The sequence below is a fragment of the Triticum aestivum genome, chromosome 4B (assembly GCF_018294505.1).
Source record: "Triticum aestivum cultivar Chinese Spring chromosome 4B, IWGSC CS RefSeq v2.1, whole genome shotgun sequence".
Lineage (NCBI taxonomy): Eukaryota > Viridiplantae > Streptophyta > Magnoliopsida > Poales > Poaceae > Triticum > Triticum aestivum.
In genome coordinates, this window is record NC_057804.1 from 611,944,159 (window position 1) to 611,950,402 (window position 6,244).

Sequence of the window (6,244 nt, forward strand, 5' to 3'; positions counted from 1 at the left end):
GCGTGGAAATGCATACGAACTACATCATGACCCTTCGTGAGGTATTTGAACAAATATTTTAACAAGTTCGTCTTATTGCACCACTCCACACTTATATGGGCGTCAAATTTCTTCAGCAAATTCATATTGTATGGAAGGAGCGAGTCTTTTTGCCTGAGCACATACAATCCAGTGTCACGTCGAAGGTAAAATGGATATCCAACATGGTCAACCATTGTGTCATCACTCAACGGCTTAGGAAAACGCTTGAAACAACAATTATTCTTCATGCAAGCACACTTAGCATTGTACGCCCCGCAAGGCCCATGTACCATGAATTCATCAACAAGAGCATAACCTAAAGGGTCAACTAAAGGATCCAGCAGCTCCGCAGAAATAAGTCCATCTATAAACGAAGGAGAAGGGTCCTTGTGTATCTGCTTTCAACCACACCAACGTGTGAGTATGTGGAAAACCTCTCTTCTGGAACTCCACGAGATACAAATCTGCATATATGAAAAACAGAATAGAATAAGTTAACAATAGGTACAGCAAGCAACTTATCATGCGGCAAAAAAAGGGGAAAACCATCTTACATGCTTGAACAGCACCGAAAAAAGTACCATCTTTAACTCCATCAAGAAATTCCTTAAATTTCATACTAAATACTCGAGTAGTAATATCAGGCTAGTCAGCAGCAGTCTGGCCAGGTTCGGCAGCAAGAGCATCTGCAATCTCTTGTCACCTAGGATTACATGTAAAAGTAATAAATAGGTCAGGTGCACCATACTGTCGACAGATGGCCATCCCGTCATGATAATTCAAAAGCATACATCGTGGACCGCCCGTAAAGCTGCCATACAGTATAAACTACACACCGATATTCTTGCTAGTTGAATTACCTTCACCCAAAGCGTCAGATATGCCCTGATAGGTCTCAGATCGAATATTATCTTGCTTACGGAAATGGTACTCTAGACGATCAGCCTCTATGCAAGAGTAAGCATTAATGGCAATCTGCTGACTCAGCCAGCCACAACTTGTGTAAGGATTGACCTCACCTTCACGATAGTGAGCATAGTACTTATAATACTCCGACATGGTAACCTGTCCACGAGAAGCATCCACATCCTCGGAATCACAGTCGGCATCATCGTCAGAATCTTGGTCGTCCATATATCTTTTAGCTTGCACATTTGCATCAGATGTGGCCAAAGAACCATTAGCATGAACATATCTAATACCACGGTGATAACTCTTATCACCATATGGAAAAAGTAGAGGATACTGAAGAGCCATAAGATTGCAATTAAGTGAAGATATATGTTTCAATGAACCAGACCGCGTCTCGGCAATCACGTCAAATCTTCTGCATTCAGGTGTGAGATTACCAACAATAAGAGCAACAACCTCGGAAGCGGTAGGGCCAGAAAACCATGGGCACCGCCATGTCGCCCAAAAAATGAATCGAAACCGTAGAAACACCAGGAGTACAAAGACTCTGTCGAGCAATTCTAAACGTGTGCATAAAACGGTGGTGTGCATTGAGCACGTTTATCAATGAAGAAACAATCTCAGGATCAGGCTCAAGCGAGGCAGTTTCTTCTCTATCAAACATATTCAGCCTACAGTCCAACTCATCGGCAGAATCCACCATGTATAGTTGCGCAAACTTGGGAGCTGCACCCTCGGCCGGCAACAACGAACCAACCAATAAAATGGTAGACCACCCCATTCATCTTGAAAACGTACGGAGCACCTCCAACATTGATACTACGATTAACCTGTGCACCCAACAATGTAAAACAAAGCATGGAATTATACTGGCGTATTAATCGCATGAACCGGGAGGAAACCGCATCCCCATCAAAGTGCATCAGCATGTCCAATGGAGCAGGCCAATCACCAAATTTCGGCAACGAAATCCTGCCCGCCAGACAACATCCTGTGTAAACAGGAGAGCAAGAAGTTGCATCAGCATGGTGTACAGATCCTTCACAAAACCAAAAGAAAGCCCCGCACTTCTGGCAACACAAATCCGGACCGCCATAGTACCAACGCCCCCTAGAAGTAGCTAAAAAACAAAAGACCGCATTGGCAACACATTCCAAAAGCAATACATACACACAAACCACAAATTGTATGCACCCACCCTTAAGCAATTGGATATAATCCTTTGAAAACGGAGGTTGCATCCCGCATACTGCAAAAGAGAAAAGAAATATAAGACTACACACACCAGCAGCTGAAAAAGAAAACTGCACAATGAGAAAAAAAAACACCTCTTTTCCGACCCGACCAGTACAATTGCATTAACGTCCGCTTACGGCGGCCACGCAAAACCCGGAAATATTCCATAACAGGAGTAGGCATCACTCAAATACCAACCATGTACACAAATTAGAAATAGATCTAGAAGGAAATCACCAACTGCCGCAGCAACACACGCACATTTAAAAAGATGAACTTACCAAGAGGAGGAGTAGGCCGACCAAAGGCACCAGCCGCACGCAAAGGCACCACTCTTGGACGGTTGAGCACAGATGGAGCACCGACTACATAGCCATCAAGATGAACACCGGCAGGAAAATCAGAAGAACGACCGTTTGATTTGTCAGCCACCTCCACGACCAAGGAATCTGCAAGCAAATATTGGACAGTCCATATTAGAGTCCGGCCGAAAAGCATATGCCTGGACAGCTAGTTCAAGAAAACAGCTAGTTCAAGAAACAATTAAGCACGGCCGACGAACCGAACGCAAATACCCACGCATGCAAGCAACTCACAAAAAAAGGGAACCGTAAATCAACCGGTATAAAAGCAGTAGAAATCAAGTAAACCGTAGACATCTTAAAATAGCCAGGAGAAACAACATAGTAGACATAAAATAAACAAAAAAAGGAAGCAATAACTCACCAGTTCGAACACTGACAGACCGAACAGCAGACACAAACCCATCAAACGAAGAAGAAGAACCAACAGCAATGGCAGAACCTACAAAAATAAACAAGAAGTTAGTAGCCACAATATTTAGACCAGCAGGAACAAACGCACGGAAACAATCAGAGGCACTCCCATATATGTAGCAAGAGTCGTACGCACTCACCAATAGTACAATCAACAGGCCGCTTCCCTAGCGAAATCTCCCGAGGATGGCTATTAATATCTCCATCAACAAACTGCCCCGAGTCGGAACGCTGCCCACCTACAAAATCAAATAATCAAATAAGATGACCGCACCCCAAATGAACCAGCACAAGAACAATCCAAATGGAACTGCAAGTACAGAAATGCAAGAAAACCCACCAGACCGGCGAGAGCGAAGCGGCCGTCAAAAAGCGGAGCGAGAACGCGGGCGTAAATCAATCTCAGCAACTAACCATGCCCAGGAGTGACTGCCACGGCGGACGAAGAATCCGCAGGTCGAAGACGCATGCCGGCACGGCGCACACGGGCAATAACGGCCACCCGAATCCCAGGAGGGCGACCCTGACGACGCCGTCCAGACTGAGTAGGAGATGGAGTGACCACCGCCAAGTGAAAAATGGCAGCAGCAGCTGGAAGAAAAGAAGCGAGGACGGGCGCAGCTGGAATGGACAACGGCCACAACGCACAACCCGTATTTATAGGAGGCAGTGAAGTGGGAGAGCACAAATCGCAAACAACTGCACATGATGCAGAAACAACCAGAAGTCTGTGCAAAAGCGGCAACCGGCAGAATAGCGACTCCAGAAAACGCAGGCGGCAACCGACTCAACTGCAGCCAACGTGGCAGGGAAAAGGAAGCAGCTCGAAGGAAAGAGCCAACCGCCATGCTGAACCAGACAAAATAAAGAGTGGAAGACGTAGAAAATTCGATCCGCAACGCATGCAAAATCAATAGAAAGGGCTGGATCCTTAATTTTTTATAGTTTCCATCAGCAGTCGGTACACGTACCCAGCTGTGTATCCACTTACATCCCCCACTAAAGCACGTGCTGCACATCAATTGGTTGGATTTTGCATGATAAGAAAAATTCAAAAAAACCTGGTAAACTAAACCTGGCCAGGTTTAGTATATTTAGAATGTATTTAGTTGCCAAGAGGCTATATTTTTTTCGTGGTAAAACAGAGTTTTATTCCATGGTAATCAGGTTACAATCTGCTAAAACAAGATTCTGAATAAAAGGAGCGCCTTGCTGTAACCAACAAGCGGTACTGCGAGCTGTGCGAGCATAATTAGCTAGACAGTGAGAAACCCTATTTTGAGAACGGCCTATCTTAACCGGAGAAAAATCCCGCTCCAACATGAGCATCTTTATATCCTCCATCAAGTGACAATAAGGCGAGAAGACGATTTGGCGAGTGAAAACTATGGCCACTGGGTCTATCTTTTATAATATTGCTTTCGATCTATTAAATCTAAAATCTAAAAATGCTTTGCTGTAATTTATTTACCTTTATTTTATTTTATGTTTTTATTTATCAATCCACCATTATCAGATTTAATCCTTGAAGTAATCATTGAAGGGATTGACAACCCCTTTATCGCGTTGGTTGCAAGTATTTGTTTGTGTGTGTAGGTGATGTTAATGAGATCTTGTTTGACTCTCCTACTGGATTGATACCTTGTTTCTCAAGCTAAGTGAAATACTTATCTCTACTTTGCTGCATCACCCTTTCCTCTTCAAGGAAAAAACCAATGCAAGCTCAAAAAGTATCACCCCCCTACAATTTTTCCTTGTAAACTAGCGAGTGGCGGGAAGGGAAGGGATCATGGGGAGCAGTCGCGGCCCGCGACTTCTCCTCGACTCGTGGGAGAGCTCAAACTCTAACGCCTCCCTCAGCCCCCGGACCTCGGCCTGGCATACCTCCAATCCCTCCTTCACTCTCAATGTCAGCCTCGCCATGTCGGCGTCCGACAGCCATGACTGCTTGAGCCTTGAGCGAGCAATACATAGGGCGGCTGCGTGCGTCTTGATCGATCCCGCTTGATCTGATCTCATATCATCCTTCCCTAGCTTTTTTTGTTGTTGGTGTTCCCTTTTAGTATGCTTTTAATTAGGGGTGTGCTACTCATCCGTGGGCTGATCTTTTTAAAGATCAGCCAGGTCACGAGCTGTCAGATCTACTGCACTGACCGGCCTAGTGCGTCTCCACCATTCTAACACAGATCTTGTTGCATAATCATTTCTACAACACAGGTCTTGTTACCGTAACATCACATATCCCAAGACAATACGAGTCTATAACATACTCCCTCCGTCCGGAAATACTTGCGGAGAAATGCATAAAAATGGATGTATATAGAACTAAAATACGTCTAGATTCATCCATTCCTCTGACAAGTATTTTAGGACGGAGGGAGTAATAAATTTAGTTTTGCATGACACCACACATATATAACTATCCACTAGGGAGTAGTAACATAGCTTAAAACAGTGTATATGTTACTAGTGTAAGTTACACTCCACTATGGCTAGTCCTAAGGCCGGCTGATTCCTTGCTGACTGACTGATGATTGGGCAGGAATTAGTACGTCTTCCTCGCACATTTCCTCATTGGGATGCATGCATGCCATCCCCATGGTATGGCGGCTACTTGAGGAGTCCGAATTTGGCAGGATGTTTTCCCATTTGGTGAGACTCCACTTCTACCCACTTTAACTTTTGCCGAATTTTCGTGGTTATCCCATTGTGCCCACCAATCTCTAGTGGGAGGGAGTGGGTCGAGGTGCGATGATGCCCACGGCCAGTCCCACCTGTAGCTTAGAGCAGGTACAATAGTCCTACTCAGCAGGCTGTAAGCCATCCCACATCAGCAAAAATATGAGCTGGAAGAGAGTAAATACGGCAGAGAGGAGGATGTTGAGAATTAATTGTATTAATTAATTAAGACTTTAATCCCTGCCTAATCACCAACCGTCAATCGTTGCTTTGGGCAAACGTCGCGACGTACCGAACAGATGTCTGTTCGTTCGTGCCCTTTGGGGTTGTATAAATGGGCAGTTATCGTTCAATAAAGAGATCCTGGTTCCTTACTTTTGTTTCAAAACAGAGGAAACGGGCGCTTCGTCGATCGCCGGGCTACAGGCAAGACACTAGAAATTTGCGTCCGCTAAATTAGTACCTACTTGCAACCATATGAATTTGATATGACACTAGTAGAAAACCCCCACTAGTCCTGGTTGGTTAGAGTCTTTTGTCTCGGTTCTTGAACCGGGACTAAAGGGTCGTTACTAATGCCCTAGAACTTTAGTCCCGGTTCTAACACGAATCGGGATAGA

At 44.8% G+C, this 6,244-nt stretch overlaps 1 long non-coding RNA gene across 1 annotated transcript; it reads right to left on the reverse strand.

Annotated features, from left to right (window-relative positions):
* Positions 1–300: 300 nt before the first annotated feature.
* Positions 301–3,185, reverse strand: LOC123089397 (uncharacterized). The gene is made up of 3 exons (XR_006442277.1): positions 3,086–3,185; positions 2,896–2,973; positions 301–2,618 (listed from the first exon to the last, which is right to left on the reverse strand). It is a non-coding gene; the product is annotated as an uncharacterized lncRNA (long non-coding RNA).
* Between the last annotated feature and the right edge of the window lie 3,059 nt (positions 3,186–6,244).